Below are 25022 nucleotides of genomic sequence, written 5' to 3' on the forward strand. Positions count from 1 at the left end.
ATCAGCTGCTGTATACTACAAAAGAAGTTCTTTTCTTTTTGAATTTGTTTTCTGTCTGACCACAGTGCTCTCTGCCGACAACTCTGTCCATGTCAGGAATTGATCTCAGGAACTGTCCAGAGCAGGAGCAAATCCCCATAGCAAACCTCTCCTGCTCTAGACAGTTCCCGACATGGACAGAGGTGGCAGCAGAGAGCACTGTGGTCAGACAGAAAAGAACTATACAACTTCCTCTGTAGTATACAGAAGCTGATAAGTACTGGAAGGATTAAGATTTTCTAATAGAAGTAATTTACAAATGAACTTTCTGGCACCAGTTGATTTGAAAAAAAAATATATATAGTTTTCCACCCGAGTACCCCTTTAACCCTCCAATGAACAATGATTCTTTAGAGGGATTGGATTCTATCCAGCAGAAAGACTTTTAGGCCTCTAACTAACAGTGGTCCTTTACAGGGATAGAACTACATAGTTCTTACACTGCTAATGGACCTTATACTTCCTGGTCACATAGTTCCTTTACAGGTATAGGAATGCATAGTTCTTATACCTCCAACTTACATGCACCCTATATAGGGATAGTGATAAATTGGAGATATATATATTTGAAAATATAGATTTTATGAAAGACAGGAGGCGAGCATTATATGCATTTTCTTTCTTAAATGTTTTTTCAACAGATAACAAGAAAACTTTTTAGATACACAGGTATACAGTTTGCTGGTATAGACAACCGAACATGCTACACGTAACAGTGGCCAATGAATGTACAAGCTAGGTGACACAAGGTCCTGCATGACTGAAATATTCCTCTTTCTTTGAATAAATAACATAAAAATTACAAAAGTTCTAAGAAGAGTCAACAAGTAGAATCCAGTGAATCCATCTGGAAGTAGCTTGAGTCTGAGGTCTAAGGAATGACAACATCCAGGTGACAGATATTCATTCATCGATACAATTGAAGAAAAACTTCATGGTGAAGATCCAACAAGAAGTGAAGAAGAACAAGTAGATCCGTATTCAAGGATAGTTAGTATGCTGAAAAATAGAATATAAAATAATTAGAGGGATGGGTTAAGGGAGGGATAATGCTCGCTTCCTGTCTTTCATAAAATCTATATTTTCCGTCACCAAGGATAGGAAAATCTCCAATTTTATTTCAAGACAGGAGGCCTCGCATTATATGCAAGTTCAAAGCTATAACATAGTAGTATAACATATTTGCTAAAGTCTATAATATTAAAGTAGAGACATAGATACATGAGATTCAGGTCTGAAGTAAAAAGTCTTAAAAGTGGAATCTGATGACCAGTTGGCTGCTTTAAAAAAATCAGACAAAGATACTCCTGCTTGAAAAAGTTTAGTAGAAACTGCACCTCTAGTAGAATGGGAACCAAATGTGGAAATATCAATGTTTGCCAATGACTGTTTTACCCATCTAGCCAAAGTTGCAGAAGAAACCGGCAATTGAGGTATACAATAGGAAATGAGAAGTTGGGAACAAGAAGAATGACGTAAGAGAACAGTTTTAGACTCATAGGATTTAAGACTACGGACTACACAAAAGTTATCATTGTGAGGGAAAGAATGATAGAAAACCTGATGTAGATTGGTTTCAGTGCATCTGTGAACAGTGAAAGTAACACCTTGAGGTGAATATTGTCTCTGAGATATATCTAGAGCTCTGACATCAGAAACCCGTTTAAAGGGGTACTCCGGCGGAATTATTATTATTTTTTTTTTTTTAAATCAACTTCAACTGGTGCCAGAAAGTTAAACAGATTTGTAAATTACTTCTATTAAAAAATCTTTATCCTTCCAGTACTTATTAGCTGCTGAATACTACAGAGGAAATTCTTTTCTTTTTGGAACACCGTGCTCTCTGCTGACATCACGAGCACAGTGCTCTCTGCTGACATCTCTGTCCAAAAGAATTTCCTCTGTAGTATTCAGCAGCTAATAAGTACTGGAAGGATTAAGATTTTTTTAATAGAAGTAATTTACAAATCTGTTTAACTTTCTGGCAGCAGTTGATTTAAAAAAACAAAACAAAAAGGTTTTCCACAGAGTACCCCTTTAATAGACATAAGGCAAAGAAGAGTAGTGAGTTTGATGGATAATAATTTTAATGAAAGGAATTCATTGTCATCCCAGGATAGAAATAAGTTAAGAAGCATATTAACGTCCCAAGTAGACTGATACTTAGGCGAAGGAGGGCGTTAAAAACGTATTCCTTTAAGAAGCTTGCAAACCAAGGGATGTTTGCCAATAGAAATGGAGTTGACCGGATCATGATAGAAAGAAATAGCTGATCTATAGAGATTCAAAGTACAATAAGCCTTGCCAGAATCAAAAGAAACTGATAGACAATTAAGGATATGGGGGGATAGGTGCATGTGAGGGATCCAAATCCCGTTGTGCGCACCAAATTACCCAAAGTTTCCAGGCTGATCGGTAAGCAGTCCTGGTACCCGGATCCCAGGCTTCCGAGAGAATGTCTCTAGTTGATGGAAAAAATTCTGAGTCAAAAGGGATTGACCTGAAATCAGCCAAACCACCAGAGGAAGTTGATGCGATAGGATCAGCGGGTGGAGATTCCCAGATTGATCTGAAAGTAGATTTGGGAGTTCCGGAAGGAGTCTGGGATAGTCCAATAACATTCCCAGAAATTGTGGGAACCAAGACTGTGCCGGCCACCAAGGAGTGATCAAGACTAGAGTCGATTTCTGAATGGATACTTTGAGAAGAACTCTGTGAATGAGAGCAAAGGAAGGAAAAGCATAAAGAATCCTTGGAGGCCATATTTGTAGGAGCGCGTCCACTCCTAATGCTTCTGGATCGGGGCTCCAACTGAAAAATAGAAGTAGTTGGTGATTGAGTCGAGAGGCAAATAAATCCAGATGAAAAGGGCCCCATAGAAGGTTGATTTGATGAAAAACCGATGGATGTAGCTTCCAATCGCTGGAATCAACTAGATAATGGGAATTCCAATCTGCTACAGCATTGTAAAGGCCTGGAAGATACTCCACTTTTAGAGTAATGTTTCTGTCCAGGCAAAAATGCCAAAGATGTTGGCAAGGGGTTCCAATTTTGTTCCATCAAGACGGTTGATATATTGAACCACTGAAATGTTGTCCATGCGGATCAAGATACAAATGTGGGATAAGTATTTTGCAAAACTTTTTAACGCAAAAAAGCCAGCTAATAGTTCTAGACAATTGAGGGATTCCGAGGGGGACCATTTTCCTCCTGTTGAAAGAGAACTGTGAAGAGCTCCCCAACCATTGAGGCTCGCATCTGATTCCAAAATTAGGTCCGGATTGGAATTGAAAATGGCTTTGCCATTTCACTCCTGAATGTATTGAAGCCACCACAAGAGTTCTTCTTTGGCTTCTTAAGACAGATACATTTCGTCTAAGTATCACAGACCTTCTCTTAGATGACGGATTTTTAACTGTTGAAGAGCACTGTAATGTAATGGGGCTGGAAATATAGCTTGAATTGAAGCGGACAAGAGACCCACAATTCGAGCTATAGAGCGAAGAGAAATTTTGTCAGTGTTGAGGATTGACCGAATTTCTTTCCGGATAATCTTCAATTTCTTTGAGGGAAGACTGAGAAGGGTAGTATGGGTGTTCACTGAAAATCCGAGAACTCCACCTCTTTTGAGGGAGTTAGAATAGATTTCTCGTAATTGATTATGAATCTGAGATTGGATAAAAGGTACAAGGTCCTTTCCATATGAAGGGAGACCAATTGTCGAGAAGTGGCCATGATGAAAATATCATCTAAATGAATTATTAGAAGAACTCCTCTGGATCATAGAGAAGCTACTACAGGTTTCATTAGTTTCGTGAAACACCAAGGGGCAGAGGAGAGGCCGAAAGGAAGCCAAGTAAGTTGCCATTTCTGTTTGTTCCAGATGAATTGGAGATAAGGTTGAGAGACAGGATCAATAGGGACTGTAAGGTATGCGTCCTTGAGGTCGATTTTTAACAACCAGTCTTCTTTTAGTAAGAGATCTCTTAGTAGATGGATACCTTCCATCTTGAAATGACGGTACGTACAAAATTGTTGAGAAGTTTCAAGTTTATGACAGGTCTGTGACTGCCGTCTTTCTTTTTTACTAGATAGAAATTGCTTACAAAACCTGAACAGTTTAGAGGAATTTGAACAATAGATTATTTCGCACATAGATCTCTGATTGTCCAACATTTGGTCTGTTTTGGAAAAATATATTGGGTTTGATAAAAGATCCTGGAAGGGACTGGATAGGAATTCCATCTGGTAACCCAGTAGAGTGCTGAGAATCCACTGGTCGGGGGAGATCATTTCCCAGTTGTGGCAAAAATGAATGATCCTTCTGCCCACTGGAAATTGGAAAGAAGGATGATAAAGACTTACCTGAATAAGGTCTTGACCGGTTGGCGCCTCTCTGACCCGTTGCCCTGCAGGGGAAGAAAGGTTGGGGTTAAGGGACAGGAACACTGTAGGATTGTCTGTCCTGTTGAGGGGGGCCTCGATACTGTGATCTGAACTGCGGGGCTCGGCTGGGAAAACGGCCCCGGTTTTTCCCAGCCTTCCCAACATTTTTTTTTTAAGAAGACCTTTTTTAGTGAGGTCTGCGCCTTATCCATGGAGGAAAATAGGCCAACATATTTAGAAATTTCTTTTATGAAATTGTCCCCGAACAGGAGACCCTCATTAGGTGTGGAGGATTCTGAAGTGGCTAGGTGGGCGATCTAATTTCATTAGTATTGACCATCTCTGCTCAATAGAGATGGATTAGTTAGCATTGCCTAAGAGGCATATAGCCCTCTGAGACCAACCCTTTAGGGTGTTAATATCAATAGGAGTGTCTGACACTGAGGCCTCTTCAGATAGCTCCAAAATTTTTGTAAGGGGGCCCAGGAGGTCGAGGACCTTATCTTGACATGTCCTGAAGGCACGGTCAACACCCTTCTTAGGGTTTTTCCCCAATTTTTGGAGGTACTCAATTAATATGGGATCAAGTTCAGGAGTTGCTGCATTATTAGCGGTAAGTGTAAGCCTAGTACACTCCGCTCTTATCTTATTACGGGATTTTTTTAATCAAGCCCCTTTTTAATCCAGTGGGATAAAAATAGTTCCACTTGAGGATCTGGCATCCATTCTCCTGATCTAGGATGACTGACGTGGGAGGGATCGAAAAAGGGTGTTCCTGTGTTATCAAAAATAACAATGGCATTTCCAGAATAAAATTCATCAAAATTTGTATCATCACCCTCCGGAATCTGAGGAGATGGAATCCTCTGCAGAAATGTCCCCAGAGCATTCCCGAAAATAATTTGGTTTTGACTGATGAGAGGCTTTATTAACCCGTATTTCATTTACTTCCTCATGGGTGGAAGATGAAAGATGCAATGAAGGAGCACCTGCAATATGGCTGCAAGAAGGACGCATGCCTGCTTCAATTTCCTGGCACACCTCAGAAGGAAGAGTTTTTCTGCGTTTCTGAGGATTATGGCTGTCAAAATCAGAATGCCTCTTTACAGGGATATTTTTTGTATGCTTAACCGCTTAAGGACTGAGCCCTTTTTTGCAATTCTGACCACTGTCACTTTATGCATTAATAACTCTGGGATGCTTTTACCGTTTATTCTGATTCCAAAAGTTTTTTTTCTTGACATATTCTACTTTAACATAGTGGTAAATTTTCATCATTACTTGCATCCTTTCTTGGTGAAAAATGCCAAAATTTCATGAAAAATGTGAATTATTTTTTTTACTTTGAAACTCTCTGCTTGTAAGGAAAATGGATATTCCAAAAATGTTTATATTGATTCACAAATACAATATGTCTTACTTATGTTGGCATCAGAAAGTTGACATGTTTTTACTTTTTGAAGACATTAGAGGGCTTCAAAGTATAGGAGCAATTTTCAAAATTTTCACGAAAATTTCAAAATCTTAATTTTTCAGGGACCAGTTAAGTTTGAAGTGGATTTGCAGGGCATTTCTGTGAGAAATACCCAATAAATGACCCCATTATGGAAACTACACCCCTCAAAGTATTCAAAATGACATTCAATCATTAAGTCATAAGTTTCAGTCATAAGTTTGTTAACCCTTTAGGTGTTTCACAAGAATAGCAGCAAAGTGGGGGAGAAAAATCTAAATCTGCATTTTTTTATACTAACATGTTCTTGTAGCCCCATTTTTTTCATTTTTAAAAGCGGTATAAGCCGAAAAAGCCCCCCAAAATTTGTAGCCCAATTTCTCTCGAATGTGGAAATATCTCATATGTTGACGTAAAGTGCTCTGCGGGCTCAAAACATGGCTCAAGAGGGAAAGAGAAACTGTGGGATTTTTTAAAACAAATTTCATGGTTTTTGGGGGCCATGTTGCTTTTAGGAAGCTCCCATGGTGTTAAAACAGCAAAATAACCCCCACATGGCATACTATTTTGGAAACTACACCCATCAATGTAACAAGAGGTATAGTGAACCTTGACACATCACATAACTAGTGCACACACATTCACTTAAACCACTAGGTAATTACTTTTATACACTTTTCTTTCTTTATATATATATATATATATATATATATATATATATATATATATATATATATATATATCCTTTTGGGCTCTCAGCTTATAGCTTGTCACTATTTATTATCAGGTGAACCCTGTTTTTCTTTGGCACTCACTGGAGTATGCACCTTGGGAATAATTTCTCCAAGTTCATTTATTATATTTACCATGGGCAATTAACCCCTTATGGGTTTCAGTTTTTACACATATAGCTGTATGCTATTAAAGGCTGTTGAGCCCCCACCAGACCCCTTTCCTGCCTCTGTGATCAGGAAGTTGCATCTTTGATATTGTTTTCATATTTTATATGTTTTAAAATGTTTGTAATTCTTGTGCATTTATGTATCAATAAAGGTTGATAATTTTTCACTAAAATGGTGTTACCCCAATGGTGTTACCCCAAATTTTTCTTTTTTACAAGGAGTAATAGGGGAAAATGGACCACAAAATTTGAAGACCAATTTCTCCCGACTAAGAAAACGCCCCATATGTGGACATTAAGTGCTCTGCTAGTGCAATACAATGCTTAGAAGAGAAGGAGCAAAATTTGGCTTTTTGAAAGCGAATTTTGCTGAAATGGTTTTTGGGGGGCATGTTGCATTTAGAAAGTCCCCAGGGTGCCAGAACAGCCAAAAAAAAAAAAAACATGTGGCATACTATTTTGGAAACTACACACCTCAAGGAACATAAAAGCGGTACAGTGAGCCTAAACACCTCACAGGTGTTTGACAACTTTGCGGTGAAGTTGGATGTGAAAATGGAAAATTTGATTTTAACACTAAGATGATGGTGTTACCCCAATTTCATCTTTTTCACAAGGGGTAATAGGGGAAAATGGACCCCAAAATTTTAAGCCCAATTTTTCCCGATTAAGAAAATGCCCCATATGTGGACGTTAAATGCTCTGCTGGCGCACTACAGGTCTCACAACAGAAGGAGCGCCATTGGACTTTTGGAGACAGAATTTTGATGAAATTGAAGTCGGGGGCCATGTGCATTTACAAACCTCCCATGATGCCAGAACAGCAGAAACCCTCCCCCCACATGTGACACCATTTTGGAAACTAGACCCCTCCAGGGACGTAACAAGGGTTACAGTGAGTACTTACACATCACAGGTTTTTTGAACAGTGGGGCCGAAAAAGGGAAAATTTTATTTTTAACACTAAAATGATGGTGTTACTCCAAATGTTTCATTTTCACATGGTGTAATAGGAGAAAATGGACCCCAAAATTTGAAGCCCAATTTCTCCAGATTAAGAAAATGCCCCATATGTGGAAGTTAAGTGCTCTGCTGGCGCACTACAGGTCTCAGAACAGAAGGAGCACCACTGGACTTTTGGAGAGAGAATTTTGCTGAAATTGAAGTCGGGGGCCATGTATAATTACAAACCTCCCATGGAGCCAGAACAGCAGAAACCCCCCACATGTGACACCATTTTGGAAACTACACCCCTCATAGAATTTAATAAGGGGTGCAGTGAGTATTTACACCCCACTGGTGTTTGAAAGATCTTTGGAACAGTGGGCTGTGCAAATGAAAAATTACATTTTTCAGACACCTGTGTGGGCATAAATGCTCACTCTACCCCTTATTACATTCCTTGAGGGGTGTAGTTTCCAAAATGGGGTCACATGTGGGGGGGTCCACTGTTCTGGCACCACGGGAGGCTTTGTAAACACACATGGCCTTCAATTCCAGACACATTCTGTCTCCAAAAGCCCAATGGCGCTCCTTCTCTTCTGAGCATTGTAGTTCGCCCGCAAAGCACTTTACATCCACATATGGGGCATTTCCATACTCGGAAAAAATGGGGTTACAAATTTTGGGGGGCTTTTTTCCTATTACCCCTTGTGAAAATGAAAATTTTTCGATTACACCAGCATTTTAGTGAAAAACAAATGCAAATTTTTCATTTTCACGTCCAACTTTAACGAAAATTCTTCAAACACCTGTGGGGTGCTCAGGCTCACTATACCCCTTGTTATGTTCCATGAGGGGTGAAGTTTCCAAAATGGGGTCACATGTGGGTGTTTTTTTTTTTTTTGCATTTATGTCAGAACCACTGTAACTATCAGCACCCCTGTGCAAATCACCTCAAATGTACATGGTGCTATCACTCCTGAGCCTTTTTGTGCACACGCAGAGCGTTTTACGTCCACATAATGGATATTTCCATACTCAGAAGAAATTGCGTTACAAATTTTGGGGGTCTTATTTTGCTTTTACTTCTTGTGTAAATGAAAAGTATAGGGCAACACTAGCATGTTAGTGTAAAAAAAATAAAAAAAAATTACAATAACATGATGGAGTAGACCCCAACTTTACCTTTTCATAAGGGGTAAAAGGAGAAAAAGAGCCCCAAAATTTGTTAGGCAATTTCTCCTGAGTACAGAAATACCCCATATGTGGCCCTAAACTGTTGCCTTGAAATACGACAGGGCTCCAAATTGAGAGAGCACCATGTACATTTGAGTCCTAAATTAGGGATGTGCATAGAGACGGACCCGGATGCAAAAATTACACTTGCATCCGATACCAAAATTACCTTACAGCGGTGTTTCCCAAACAGGGTGCCTCGCGCTGTTGCAAAACTCATGCCTGGACAGTCAATGGCTGTCCGGCAACACTGGGAGTTGTTGTTTTGCAACAGCTGGAGGCTCCGTTTTAGAAACAGTGCCGAACCAGACGTTTCTCATTTTTATTGGGGGGGGGGGGGGGTAAATGTGTAGGGGTATGTGTATATGTAGTGTTTTTAGGCAACATTCACACGGGCGGAGGTTCACAGCGAGTTTGCTGGGAGTTTGAGCTGCAGCGGAAAATTTGCTGCATCTCAAACTCGCAGCGAGAAACTCACTGTAAACCCGCGCCCGTGTAAATGTACCCTCCAGCTGTCGCAAAACTACAACTCCCAGCATGCCCTTTGGCTGTTCGTGCATGCTGGGGGTTGTAATTATGCAACAGCTGGAGGCACAATGGTTGCAAAACACAGAGTTTGTTACTTATCTCAGTGTTTTGCAACCTGTGTGCCTCCAGCTGTTGCAAAAGTAAAACTCCCAGCATGTATTGACAGCCAAAGGGCATGCTGGGAGTTGTAGTTTTAGGTAACAAACTCTGTGTTTCGCAACCAGTGTGCCTTCAGCTGTTGCAAAAACTACAACTCTCAGCATGCAGTGACAGCTGAAGGGCATGTTGGGACTTGTAGTTATGCAACAGCTGGAGGCATACAACTACAACTTCCAGCATGCCCTTTGGCTGTCCATGCATGCTGGGGGTTGTAGTTATGCAACAGCTGGAGGCACACTGGTTGCAAAACACTGAGTTTGTTACTTAACTCAGTGTTTCCCAACCTGTGTGCCTCCAGCTGTTGCAAAACTACAACTTCAAGCATGCATGGTCTGTCAGTGCATGCTGGGAGTTATAGTTGTGCAACAGCAGGAGGCACACGGGTTGGGAAACACTGAGTTAGGAAACAGACAATGTTTTCCAACCAGTGTGCATCCAGTTGTTGCAAAACTACAACTCCCAGCATGCCGAGACAGCATGCTGGGAGTTGTAGTTATGCAACAACTGGAGGAGAACAGTTTGGAGACCAATGTGTAGTAGAGTTCAAACTGTAGTCCTCCAGATGTTGCAAAACTACAACTCCAAGCATGCTCAGACTGCCCAGGCATGCTGGGAGTTGTAGTTAGTTCGGCAACATCTGAATGGCCAGATGTTACAGAACTACAACTCCCAGCATGCCTGTGCATGCTTGTAGTTGTAGTTTAGCAACATCTGGAGAGCTACAGTTTGTACACCACTGTATAGTGGTCTCCAAACTGTGCTCTTCCAGATGTTGCAAAACTACAACTTGCAGCATGCTGAGACTGTCCAGGCATGATGGGAGTTGTAGTTCGGCAACATCTGAAGAGTAGTTTGGCTTTTGCTGTCTGGGCATGCTGGGAGTTGTAGTTTGGCAACTCCTAGAAGGCAGCAGTGAAGATCACTTACCACTGATCTTCACTGCTGCCTCCACCGTTTCCTCCTTACTGCCGCCGATCCCGCCGCGATCACCTAACCTCCAGCTGTTGCAAAACAACAACTCCCAGCATTTCTGGACAGCCACTGACTTTCCAGGCATGCTGGGAGTTTAGCAACAGCTGGAGGCACCCTGTTTGGGAATCACTGGTGTAGAATACCCCTATGTCCATCCCTATGCAATCCCTAATTTAGTCCTCAAGTGGGCATGGTGCTCTCTCACTTCGGAGCCCTGTCGTATTTCAAGAAAACAGTTTAGGGCCACATATGGGGTATCGCCGTACTCGGGAGAAATTGCACTACAAATTTTGGGGGTCTTTTTTTCCTTTTACCGCTTGTGAAAAGGAAAAGTTGGGGGCTACACCAGCCTGTTAGTGTAAAACAATAAAAAAAATTACACTAACATACTGGTGTTGCCCCATACTTTTTATTTCCACAAGCGGTAAAAGAGACCCCCAAAATTTATAACGCAATTTCTCCTGAGTACGGAAATACCCCAGATGTGGGCGTAAAATGCTCTGCGGATGCACAACAAGGCTCAGGAATGAGAGCGCACCATGTACATCTGAGGCCTAAATTGGTGATTTGCATAGGGGTGGCTGATTTTACAGCGGTTCTGACAAACGCAAAAAAATAAAAATACCCACATGTGACCCCATTTTGGAAACTACACCCCTCAAGTAATGTAATAAGGGGTACATTGAGAATTTACACCCCACAGGTGTCTGACAGATTTTTGGAACAGTGGTCCGTAAAAATGAAAAATTAAATTTTTCATTTGCACAGCCCACTGTTCCAAAGATCTGTGGGATTGTAAATACTCACTGCACCCCTTATTAAATTCTGTGAGGGGTGTAGTTTCCAAAATGGGGTCACATGTGGGGGGGTCCACTGTAAACGCACATGGCCCCTGACTACCATTCCAAACGAATTCTCTTTCCTAAAGCTCAATGGCGCTCCTCCTCTTCTGAGCATTGTAGTTCGCCAGCAGAGCATTTTACGTCCTAACATGGGGTATTTCCATACTTCTATTTCCATAGAAGAAATGGGGTTACAAATTTTGGGTGTCATTTTCTCCTATTACCCCTTTGTAAAAATGTAAAATTTTGGGGAAAATCTGCATTTTAGAAAAAAAAAAAAGGTTTTCATTTACACATCCAAATTTAACGAAAAGTCGTCAAACACCTGTGGGGTGTTAAGGCTCAGTGGACCCCTTGTTACGTTCCTTGAGGGGTATAGTTTCCAAAATAGTATGCCATGTGGGTATTTTTTGCTGTTCTGGCACCACAGGGGCTTCCTAAATGCGACATGCCCCCAAAAAACCATTTCAGCAAAAGTTGCTTTCAAAAAGCCAAATGTGACTCCTTCTCTTCTGAGCATTGTAGTTCGCCCGCAAAGCATTTTACGTCCTAACATGGGGTATTTCCATACTCAGAAGAGAATGGGGCTACACATTTGGGGGGGGGGGCATTTTCTACCATTATCCTTTGTAAAAATGGTAAATTTGGGGGAAAAACTGCACTTTAGTGTGACATTTTTTTTTCCATTTACACATCCGATTTTAACGAAAAATTGTCAAACACCTGTGGGGTGTTAAGGCTAACTGGACCCCTTGTTACGTGCCTTGAAGGGTGTAGTTTCCAAAATGGTATGCCATGTGGTGTTTTCTGCTGTTCTGGCACCATAGGGGCTTTCTAAATGTGACATGCCCCCCAAAAACCATTTCAGAAAAATTCACTCTCCAAAATCCCATTGTCACTCCTTCCCTTCTGTGCCCCCTACTGCGCCCGCCGAACACTTGACATACACATATGAGGTATTTGCTTACTGGAGAGAAATTGGGTTACAAATTTTGGGGGCTTTTTCTCCTATTACTACTTGTAAAAATTCAAAAACTGGGTCTACAAGAACATGCGATTGTAAAAAATGAAGATTTTGAATTCTCTCCTTCACTTTGCTGCTATTCCTGTGAAACACCTAAAGGGTTAACACACTTACTGAATGTCATTTTGAATACTTTGAGGGGTGCAGTTTGTATAATGGGGTCATTTGTGGGGTATTTCTAATATGAAGGCCCTTCAAATCCACTTCAAAACTGAACTGGTCCCTGAAAAATTCCGATCTTGAAAATTTTGTGAAAAATTTGAAAATTGCTGCTGAACTTTGAAGCCCTCTGATGTCTTCCAAAAGTAAAAACATGTAAACTGTATGATGCAAACATAAAATAGACATATTGTATATGTGAATCAATGTATAATTTATTTGGAATATCCATTTTCCTTATAAGCAGAGAGCTTCAAAGTTAAAAAAAATGCAAAATTTTCAATTTTTTCATCAAATTTTTGAATTTTTCACCAAGAAATGATGCAAGTATCGACAAAATTTTACCACTAACATAAAGTAGAATATGTCACAAAAAAAACAATCTCGGAATCAGAATGAAAGGTAAAAGCATCCCAGAGTTATAAATACTTGAAGTGACAGTGGTCAGATGTTCAAAAAATGGCCGGGTCCTTAAGGTATATTTGGGCTGGGTCCTTAACCCCTTAAGGACCAAGGACGTACCGGTACGTCCTTGGTCCTGCTCTTCTGATATAACGCGGGGTTACACAGTAACCCCGCGTCATATCACGGCGGGTCCGGCGTCATAGTGAAGCCGGGACCCGCCTCTAATAGCGCGCAGCACCGATCGCGGCGCCGCGTGCTATTAACCCTTTAGCCGCGCGCTCAGAGCTGAGCCGCGCGGCTAAAAGTGAAAGTTCCCGACTAGCTCAGTCAAGCTGTTCGGGATAGCCGCGGCTAATCGCGGCATCCCGAACAGCTGACAGGACAGCGGGAGGGCCCCTTCCTGCCTCCTCGCTGTCCGATCGCCGAATGACTGCTCAGTGCCTGAGATCCAGGCATGAGCAGTCATGCGGCAGAATCGTTGATCACTGGTTTCTTATGAGAAACCAGTGATCAACATAGAAGATCAGTGTGTGCAGTGTTATAGGTCCCTATGGGACCTATAACACTGCAAAAAAAAGTGAAAAAAAAAAGTGAATAAAGATCATTTAACTCCTCCCCTATTAAAAGTTTGAATCACCCCCCTTTTCCAATAAAAAAAAAAACACAGTGTAAATAAAAATAAACATATGTGGTATCACCGCGTGCGGAAATGTCCGAATTATAAAAATGTATCATTAATTAAACCGCTCGGTCAATGGCGTGCGCGCAAAAAAATTCCAAAGTCCAAAATAGTGCATTTTTGGTCACTTTTTATATCATTTAAAAATGAATAAAAAGTGATCAATAAGTCCTATCAATGCAAAAATGGTACCGTTAAAAACTTCAGATCACGGCGCAAAAAATTAGCCCTCATACCGCCCCATACACGGAAAAATAAAAAAGTTATAGGGGTCAGAAGATGACAATTTTAAACGTATTAATTTTCCTGCATGTAGTTATGATTTTTTCCAGAAGTCCGACAAAATCAAACCTATATAAGTAGGGTATCATTTTAATCGTATGGACCTACAGAATAAATATCAGGTGTCATTTTTACCGAAAAATGTACTACGTAGAAACGGAAGCCCCCAAAAGTTACAAAACAGCGTTTTTTTTCAATTTTGTCGCACTGATTTTTTTCCCGCTTCACCATAGATTTTTGGGCAAAATGAATGACGTCATTACAAAGTAGAATTGGTGGCGCAAAAAATAAGCCATCATATGGATTTTTAGGTGTAAATTTGAAAGAGTTATGATTTTTTAAAGGCAAGGAGCAAAAAACGAAAATGCAAAAACGGAAAAACCCCTGGTCCTTAAGGGGTTAAAGGGGTACTCCGGTGAAAACCTTTTTTCTTTTAAATCAACTGGTGGCGGAAAATTAAACATATTTGTAAATTACTTCTATTAAAAAATCTTAATCCTTCCAGTACTTATTAGCTGCTGAATGCTACAGAGGAAATTCCTTTCTTTTTGGAACACTGATGACATTACGAGCACAGTGCTCTTTGCTGACATCTCTGTCCATTTTAGCAACCATGCATAGCAGATGCATAGCAGATGCATAGCAGATGCATGCTAAGGGCAGCATGGTGGCTCAGTGGTTAGCCCTGCTGCCTTGTAGTGCTGGGGACTTGGGTTCAAATCCCACTAAGGACAACAATAAATAAAGCGTTATTATTATTATGTCAGCAGAGAGAACTGTGCTCGTGATGTCATCAGAGAGCATTCCAAAAAGAAAAGAATTTCCTCTGTAGTATTCAGCAGCTAATAAGTATAGGAAGGAATAAGATTTTTTAATAGAAGTAATTTACAAATATGTTTAACTTTCTGCCTCCAGTTGATTTAAAAGAAAAAAGGTTTTTACCGGAGTACCCCTTTAAGGGGTTAATGCTCTGGGCTGCTTTATGAGCGTAAAGACTGAGATATTGCCATAGCAACCGACTTCACCACAGACTCATGCATAGTAACCATTGCAGAGTTGACTGCTTTTTGAACTGACATTGAGACAGATTGATCAACAATATTTTGTATTTGATCAGTAGATACATATTCGCAGTCTTTAGAAGAAGTTTGTTCAGAAGACATATTATATTTTATATAAAATATGAAATAATATATTGTAAAAATTATGAATTCGTTAATTTAATAACCAATTAATGTAATAATTAATTAATACAGAATTAATTATTAGATAATGGGCTGCTATAAATTATTTAGTAGCTAAATATATATATATATATATATATATATATATATATATATATGGGAATATATATATATATATATATATATATATAGGAATAGGTAATGGTGTATATTATAGGGAAAAAATATATCTAATATAACTGCACTGTCCTAAAAAGGACAGTAGGGGGCAGCAAAGTATTAGAAATGAACTGCGGATGGAAAAAAAAAAAAAAAAAAAAATTATATATATATATATATATATATATATATATATATATATATATATAAGGGGAATAAGGATACAGGAATAACGGGAACAAGTTAAAATTAGAAAATAAATATAAATCAATATTATGTAGGAAAATACTAGATAAAAATGACGGATAAGTATAATAAATAAGAATTCAATTAAATAAGTGGATAGAAAACACAAGAATAGAATATATATGAATATAACAACAACAATATATATATATATATATATATATATATATATATATATATATATGTGTGTGTGTGTGTGTACTCATCTGCGGTAGCGGCAAAGAAAGAGGAATATTTCAGTTATGCAGGACCTTGTAGCACCTAGCCTGTACATTCATTGGCCACTGTTACGTGCAGTATGTTCCCTTGTCTATACCTGTTATAGAAAAAAAAAACATACTTTTTTGAAAATTTTGTCCATTTTTAATGGGAGGGGTCTTGGGTGGGGACTATAGGATTCAAATGCGCATGTGCAAAGTAAAAACGTATACGTTTTTCCCGTATGGAACCGTATACATGTGTGTTTCCCATTAACGTCCATGTTAAAAAAAACGTACGCGGTTGCAGTACGATTTTTAAACCGGAGTCAAAACCGTGGTTGACCACGATTTTGTCTCCGGTTTAAAAATCGTACTGCAACCGCATACGTTTTTTTTTAAATGGACGTCAATGGAAAACGCACATGTATACGGTTCCATACGGGAAAAACTTATACGTTTTTACTTTGCACATGCGCATTTGAATCCTAAAGTCCCCACCCAAGACCCCTCCCATTAAAAATGGACAAAATTTTCAAAAAAGTATGGTTTTTTTTTCTATAAAAACTGACGGAACTGTATGCACTTTTAAAAACAGTATACTGTTTAAAAATGCATACGGCTTACTTTTTTCCATACTGTTCCATCTGTTTTTTTGCCATACGGTTTTCTTTAGAAAAACGGATTGAAAACAGTATGGCAAAAACGTAGTGTGAACCCAGCCTAACCCTGGAGAAACCTCCACCTGTGGCCTATTTAATGAGGTAGCAGAGAAGGGAAGTCTGTTTAAGGGTGCGTTCCCACAGGGCGTATACGCAGCGTATTTGACGCTGCGCAAAATTTATGGCAGCAGCAGGAAATACGCTGCGTATCCCTTGGTCACTATACACACAGGGCTTTCCGGCGGCAGCCCTATGTGGGCAGTGAGTTTTGGAGGCGGAGCCACGCGTCACAGACACGCCGGCATATGGCTCCGCCTCCAAAACTCACTACACACATAGGGCTGCCGCCGGAAAGCCCTGTGTGTATAGTGACCAAGGGATACGCAGCGTATTTCCCGCTGCTGCCATAAATTTTGCGCAGCGTCAAATACGCTGCGTATACGCCCTGTGGGAATGAACCCTAAAAGGAAGTCAGACAGTGTAGTCTGAGCTCTCCCCAGAAGACAGCAAGGTGGCTCTACGGGGGAGGCAGGGGTCATGGTGAGGAACACACAGAGCTGTCAGTGACCCCAACAGTGAAGTGTGGACGAGACACACAGCAAGAGGTTGCAAACGCTGTGTGTGAACAGTGAGTAGAAGATTGCAGGAGGCATAAGTTTAACTGGCCGGGAAAAGCCCACCAGTGGATAGTCAGGACATGCTGGATTGTTTAGTTAGTGACTAGGAGGTCTAGGGTTTTGTTTGTTCCTGTCTTATGTTTTTATTTATCCTGCAAACTGTCTAATAAAGGTGGCGAGGGGCCAGACTTGCATAAAGTACTGTTGTTTGCTGGTTTATTGAAGCGGAAACGTGTCCTGTGGTGGTGTCAAGGAAGATCCCCAAGCTATTCTCAGGGAGAAATCCTTACACTGCAAACTGTATACCTGTGTATCTAAAAAGTTTTCTTGCTATCTGTTGAAAAAATGTTTAATATTGCTGCTATCTTTTGCAGTAAAGAAAGAAAATGTATATAATGCAATGCCTCCTGTCTTGAAATAAAATCTAGTTCCTCTCCAGCAGGACTTTTAGACCTTTAGCTAAGGATGGTCATTTACAGGGATAGGAATCCATATTTTTTTCTTCTCAAAGGGGTTTCACTGTGTGTTAAATGGTTGACAACACCACAGTTATTCTTATCTGGTGCAGAGATGGCTGATAATAGGGAACAATATTCTTGGTGTGATGTGTTGGAGGAAAAACCTTAACCCCTTAAGGACCCAGGCTTTTTCATTTTTTTTCATTTTCAATTTTTCCTCCTTAACTTTAAAAAATCATAACTCTTTAAAATTTTCACCTAAAATTATTTATAATGGCTTATTTTTTGCGTCACTAATTCTACTTTGTAATGACATTAGTCATTTTACCCAAAAATCTATGGTGAAACGGGAAAAGAAATCAATGTGTGACAAAATTGATGAAAAAACACTATTTTGTAAGTTTTGGGGGCTTCCGTTTTTATGCAGTACATTTTTCGGCAAAAATGACACCTCATCGTTATTCTGTAGGTCCATACGATTAAAAAGATACCCTACTTATATAGGTTTTATTTTGTATCACTTCCGAAAAAAATCATGAATACATGCAGGAAAATTTATACGTTTAAAATGGTCATCTTCTGACCCCTATAACTTTAAAAATTTTCTGTGTTTAGGGCGCTATGAGGGCTCATTTTTTGCGCCGTGATCTGACGTTTTTAGCGGTACCATTTTTGTTCTGATCAGACTTTTTGATCACTTTTTAGTGGTATAAAAAGTGATCAAAAATGCTCTATTTTGGACTTTGGACGTGCGGTTTAAAAAGCGGTATATTTTTATAATTCGGACATTTCCGCACGCGGCAATACCACATATGTTTATTTTTATTTACACTGTCGTTTTTTTATCCTTGGAAATGCCGGGTGGTTCAAACTTTTATTAGGGGAAGGGATAATTGAAAGGGTTAATGATTTTTTTACACTTTTCTTATGCAATATTATAGCTCCTATAGGGGGCTATGACATTGCATTAACTGATCTTTTACACTGATTGATTAATCTCCATAGGAATGGATCAATCGGTGTTTTCGGCGATTGAATGCTCAAGCCTGGATCTCAGGCTTGAAGCATTCATTCGGCGATCGGACAGCACAGGAGAAGGTAAGAAGACCTCCTCCTGTGCTACAGCTGTTCGGGATGCCGCGGTATAATTATACCGCGGCGATCCTGAACAGCTCCCTGAGCTAGCTGGGCACTTTTACTTTTGTTTTTAGCTTTTGTTTTTTATCCTTAAAGGAGTACTCTGGTGAAAAACTTTATTTTTTTTTTTTTATCAACTGGTGCCAGAAAGTTAAACAGATATGTAAATTACTTCTATTAAAAAATCTTAATCCTTCCTGTACATATTAGCTGCTGAATACTACAGCGGAAATTCTTTTCTTTTTGAAACACAGAGCTCTCTGCTGACATCATAAGAACAGTGCTCTCTGCTGACATCTCTGTCCATTTTAGGAACTGTCCAGAACAGCAAATGTTTGCTATGGGGATTTCCATTTACACTGTGCTCATGATGTCAGCAGACAGCTCTGTGTTTCAAATGGAAAAGAATTTCCACTGTAGTATTCAGCAGCTAATAAGTACAGGAAGGATTAAGATTTTTTAATAGAAGTAATTTAAAAATCTTTTTAACTTTCTGGCACCAGTTGATTTAAAAAAAAAAAAAAAAAAAAGTTTTTCACCGGAGTACTCCTTTAACCCCTTAACGACGCAGGACGTATATTTACGTCCTGCGCCGACTCCCGCGATATGAAGCGGGATCGCGCCGCGATCCCGCATCATATCGCGTGGGTCCCGGCGCTAATCAACGGCCGGGGCCCACGGCTAATACCACACATCGCCGATCGCGGCGATGTGCGGTATTAACCCTTTAGAAGCGACGGTCAAAGCTGACCGCCGCTTCTAAAGTGAAACTGAAAGTATCCCGGCTGCTCAGTCGGGCTGTTCAGGACCGCCGCGGTGAAATCGCGGCGTCCCGAACAGCTGATCGGACACCGGGAGGGCTCTTACCTGCCTCCTCGGTGTCCGATCGACGAATGACTGCTCCGTGCCTGAGCTCCAGGCAGGAGCAGTCAAGCGTCGATAATGCTGATCACAGGCGTGTTAATACACGCCTGTGATCAGGATGAGAGATCAGTGTGTGCAGTGTTATAGGTCCCTATGGGACCTATAACACTGCAAAAAAAAAGTAAAAAAAAAAAAATTTATAAAGGTCATTTAACCCCTTCCCTAATAAAAGTTTGAATCACCCCCCTTTTCCCATAAGAAAAATAAAACAGTTTAAAAAAAAATAAAAATAAACATATGTGGTATCGCCGCGTGCGTAAATGTCCGAACTATAAAAATATATCATTAATTAAGCCGTACGGTCAATGGCGTACGCGCAAAAAAATTCCAAAGTCCAAAAAAGCGTATTTTGGTAACTTTTTATAACATTAAAAAATGAATAAAAAGTGATCAAAAAGTCAGATCAAAACAAAAATCATACCAATAAAAACTTCAGATCACGGCGCAAAAAAATGAGTCCTCATACCGCCCCGTACGTGGAAAAATAAAAAAGTTATAGGGGTCAGAAGATGACATTTTTAAACGTATAAATTTTCCTGCATGTAATTATGATTTTTTCCAGAAGTGCGACAAAATCAAACCTATATAAGTAGGGTATCATTTTAACCGTATGGACCTACAGAATAATGATAAGGTGTAATTTTTACCGAAATATGCACTGCGTAGAAACGGAAGCCCCCAAAAGTTACAAAATGGCGTTTTTTTTTCGATTTTGTCGCACAATGATTTTTTTTTTCCGTTTCGCCGTGCAAAGTAGAATTGGCGACGCAAAAAATAAGCCATAATATGGATTTTTAGGTGGAAAATTGAAAGGGTTATGATTTTTTAAAGGTAAGGAGGAAAAAACGAAAGTGCAAAAACGGAAAAACCCTGAGTCCTTAAGGGGTTAAGGATAAAATGAAAAAATTATTTAATATACACATCCAGACACCTCGCAACAGATTTAGAATACACTCTCTGACACTATATACAGTTTTTGGCTGGGTTTTTTTAGTGGCTACACCTCCACCTCAGAGTTGGAGTCCGAGTATTCAGCGACCAGGCCAGATGTAGGGCTGTGCTTCTGACAGTCCATGTCTCATTGTCCCCGACTGCCCACATCCCTCATTGCTGTGACCAGCTGCTGACTCCTCTGCTTTCTGACTCCACTGTACTACGCCAAGGGCTATGGCGGACACCCCGGGGTCTGATCATTAGATTTTTTAATTGAGTTCCCTGTTGTCTGGATCTTCCCATCACTTGCAGAAGACCAGGTGCGGCTTATGATCTCCAAACACTTCTTCTGCTGCTTCTGGTTGTACACTGTAATAGGATAAACCATCAATGACGTCAAAAGAGACAAATCATGTTTTGGGAAAGCTGGGTGACAATTACGGAAAAATTAAGGAAAAAATAAAATCAGTGCATAAAATAATGTTACCAATTTTTCTGCTGTGCGAACCTTGGTTATGTGTGTTACAGATAGAACTGGACAAGCAGCTATTGAACATGGTGGTCATGTGATGTCATCAGAGAGTGGAGCTGAATTATGTTCCTGCTTGGGGGTATACGAGTGGGTGGGATCTGACTAACTGTCCCCTTAACCGATGATGAAGATGCCATGGGACACTTCTGGGTCTGCTCCCACAGCGGTGACTTCTCCTATAGTGGTTATGGAAGCCATGCTGCAGGAGTGAAGAATATCCTGTGTAGGAGGGCCCAACGACCTCAATAACACTACGCCAGGGCGATGCTTTGGAAGCCATTCCCACATACAGGAGTGCAATAGAGGTTATGGACAGACACCATGGGGGACATGTATCAAAGATTTTACCCCTGTTTTGTGTGTATTTTTTTCCGCTAAATTTTGCGCAAGCCCTTTTTTTGCGCATTTTTTTGCGCACATTTTGGTAGAGCATGTCCTCCAGATGTGGCTGAATCAGGGTACCTTGGAGTGACATCTATAGTACACATGGATTTATTACCTGCGTACTTTTCCTTTGCACCAAAAATTTTGACGCAAGTGCGTCTTTTTCCCCGTAAATATAAGCCAACTTTAACTGCACGTAGCGATCCTTTCTATCTCCATTCCTCATTTGGTTTGCTTTATATTGCTTTTTACTCCTTGGTTATTCCAAAGCACTTTTAAAATAATTTGCATATAGAATATTTGTTTACAGTTCAGTTATTCATTAGATCACTTGTATATTGGTATTTTATGATCCAACAATTTAATACATTTACATAGGAAATGTTTGATTACTTATCATTGAACAAGCTCCGTCACATTAAAATAGCTTTGTATCCACTTAACACTGTAGATCATTCTCCTTTTATTTTTACAATTTACTGATTTCCATTATACTTTTCCCCAGCGCCCGGTAAGATGGAGGCCATCACTGATAGCCAGCCATCTTACCATTTGACCACGGGGGGTTTCATCCACCCCCCCCCCCCCCCCCCAGCGATCACTGCTATCAGCTAGTCAAATCTGACTAGCTGATAGCAGAGTTTCGCTATGAGAATACTTAGCAGCGCGGTGTGTGAGTTCGGATCACGGAGATCGGGACACACACCGCTCTGCTAAGTGTCCCTGACCCGTCCCCCGGCGTCACTTACCCGGCCATGCAGTGTCCCGAGCGGTCCCGGCGCAAGCGGCGTCCTCCAGGCGGTCCCGGAGATGGTGCGTCCCCGCGGTGAGTTTGCAGCAGCAGGGCGGCATCTTCATTGGCAGCAGTGAGATTGCCGTAAAGCAATCTCACTGCTGCCTCTGGGAGTTTCAAAACTGCAACTCCCAGCATGCCCAGACAGCCTTTGGCTTTCTGGGCATGCTGGGAGTTGTAGTTTTGCAACATCTGGAGGGCCACAGTTTGGAAACCGCTGTATAATGGTCTCCAATCTGTGCTCTTCCAGATGTTCCAAAATTACAAATCTCAGCATGCTCAGTCTGTCCAGGCATGCTGGGAGTTGTAGTTCTCTAACATCTGGAAGAGCACAGATTGGAGACCATTATACAGTGGTCTCCAAACTGTGGACCTCCAGATGTTGCAAAACTACAACTCCCAGCATAAAAGACTGCCCAAGCATGCTGGGAGTTGTAGTTCGTCAACATCTGACCCTTCAGATATTGCCGAAATACAACTTCCAGCATGTCTGGCCATGCTGGGAATTATAGTTTTGCAACAGCTGGAGGCACACTAGTTGGGAAACATTGTTCGTTTCCTAACTCTTTTTCCCAACTCATGTTCCTCCAGCTGTGCCTCCAAACTATAACGCCCAGTAAAAAACTTTCAAGTGTTTTGCAACCAGTGTGCCTTCAGCTGTTGCATAACTACAACCCTCAGCATGCACGGACTGCCAAAGGGCATGCTGGGAGTTGTAGCAGTATGCCTCCAGCTGTTGCATAACTACAAGTTCCAGCATGTCCTTCTGCTGTCACTGCATGCTGAGATTTGAAGTTTTTGCAACAGCTGAAGGCACACTGGTTGCGAAACACTGAGTCTGTTTCCGTGTTTCGCAACCAGTGTGCCTCCAGCTGTTGCAAAACTACAACTCCCAGCATGCACGGACAGCCGAAGGGCATGCTCGGAGTTGTAGTTTTGCAACAGCTGGATGTCCCCCCCCCCTCCCCCCAATGTTAATGGACAGGGTACACTCACATGGGCGGAGGTTTACAGAGAGTGCTGCAAGATTGAGATGCAGCAAACTCGCTGTGAACCCCCACCCGTGTGACTGTACCCTAAAAACACTACACTACACTACACTTAAATAAAATAAGTAAAAAAACACTACATATACACATACCGCTACACAGCCCCCCTCCCCTCCCCAATAAATATGAACGTCTGGTACAGCACTGTTTCCAAAATGGAGCCTCCAGCTGTTGCAAAACAACAACTCCCAGTATTGCCGGACAGCCATTGACTGTCCAGGCATGTTGGGAGTTTTGCAACAGCTGGAGGCACCCTGTTTGGGAAACACTGGCATAGAATACCCCTATGTCCACCCCTATGCAAAACCCTAATTTAGGCCTCAAATGCGCATGGCGCTCTCACTTTGGAGACCTGTCGTATTTCAAGGCAACATTTTAGGGTCACATATGGGGTATCGCCGTACTCGGGAGAAATTGCCTTACAGATTTTGGGGGGCTTTTTCTCCTTTTACCCATTATGAAAAGGAACAGTTGGAGTCTACACCAGTATGTTAGTGTATAAAAATAAAATTATTTACACTGACATGCTGGTGTTGCCGCATACTTTACATTTTCACAAGAGGTAAATGGGAAAAAAGATCCCCATTTTTTGGGACACAATTTAGCCAGAGTACGGAGATACCACATATGTGGGCGCAAAGTGCTCTGCGGGCGCACAACAAGGCCCATAAGGTAGAGTGCACCATGTACATTTGAGGTGATTTGCACAGGGGTGTCACAGATGTTAAATGAAGAATAAGGACATTGGCATAATTGATGTGTTATAATTGGGTGCAAAAAGTGATATTACTAACGCTGGATGCGGGTGTCGTGACGTCACGGCCATGCCCCCTCAATGCAAGTCTATGGGGGGGATGGCGTCATGGCTCCCATAGAGATGAATGGAGGGGCATGTTTGTACCAGCTGATCTGCTATGTGTAAAACATCACACACACAGCAGCTCAGCCGGGGCCGAGTCTGGGCCCTGTACAGGAGATCGCGGGGGCTGGACATACTGGGAGTTATAGTTCTCTCCTGTAATATCTCCTCTTGTAAGTTTTGCTGATAACCCATGATAATAGTCTAGACATGCTGGAAGTTGTAGTTCTCTCATCTTATACCTCCCCCTGTAATGCCCTCTGATATCACATAATAACAGCCTGGATATGCTGGGAGTTGTAGTTCTCTCCTCTTATACCTCCTCATAATGTCTTCTGATATCCCATAACAGTCTAGACATGCTGGTTGTATTTCTCTTATACCTCCTCCCTGTAATGTCCTCTGATATCCCATAATGATAGCCTGGACTTGCTGGGAGTTGTAGTTCTCTCCTCTTATACCGCCTACTTGTAATGTCCTCTGATATTGACATAATAATGGGCTGGACATGCTGGGAGTTGTAGTTCTCTTATACCTCCTCCTTGTAATGTCCCCAGATATCCCATAATGATAGCCTGGACTTGCTGGATGTTGTAGTTCTCTCCGCTTATACCTCCTACTTGTAATGTCCTCAGATATCGACATAATAACAGGCTGGACATGCTGGGAGTTGTAGTTCTCTTATACCTCCTCCTTGTAATGTCCCCAGATATCCCATAATGACAGCCTGGACTTGCTGGATGTTGTAGTTCTCTCCGCTTATACCTCCTACTTGTAATGTCCTCAGATATCGACATAATAACAGGCTGGACATGCTGGGAGTTGTAGTTCCACCATAAGCACATCTTACTATCACACTGACTTTTCTGGCACAATGTTGC

The 25022-nt window shown here is 41.0% G+C and overlaps 1 long non-coding RNA gene across 1 annotated transcript; it reads right to left on the bottom strand.

Moving 5' to 3' along the window:
- Nucleotides 1-651: 651 nt before the first annotated feature.
- LOC130271350 (uncharacterized) lies at nucleotides 652-24655 on the bottom strand. The gene is made up of 3 exons (XR_008843563.1): nucleotides 24525-24655; nucleotides 4405-4448; nucleotides 652-1038 (listed from the first exon to the last, which is right to left on the bottom strand). It is a non-coding gene; the product is annotated as an uncharacterized LOC130271350 (long non-coding RNA).
- Nucleotides 24656-25022: the final 367 nt, after the last annotated feature.

This window comes from Hyla sarda, chromosome 1, assembly GCF_029499605.1.
Source record: "Hyla sarda isolate aHylSar1 chromosome 1, aHylSar1.hap1, whole genome shotgun sequence".
Classification (NCBI taxonomy): domain Eukaryota; kingdom Metazoa; phylum Chordata; class Amphibia; order Anura; family Hylidae; genus Hyla; species Hyla sarda.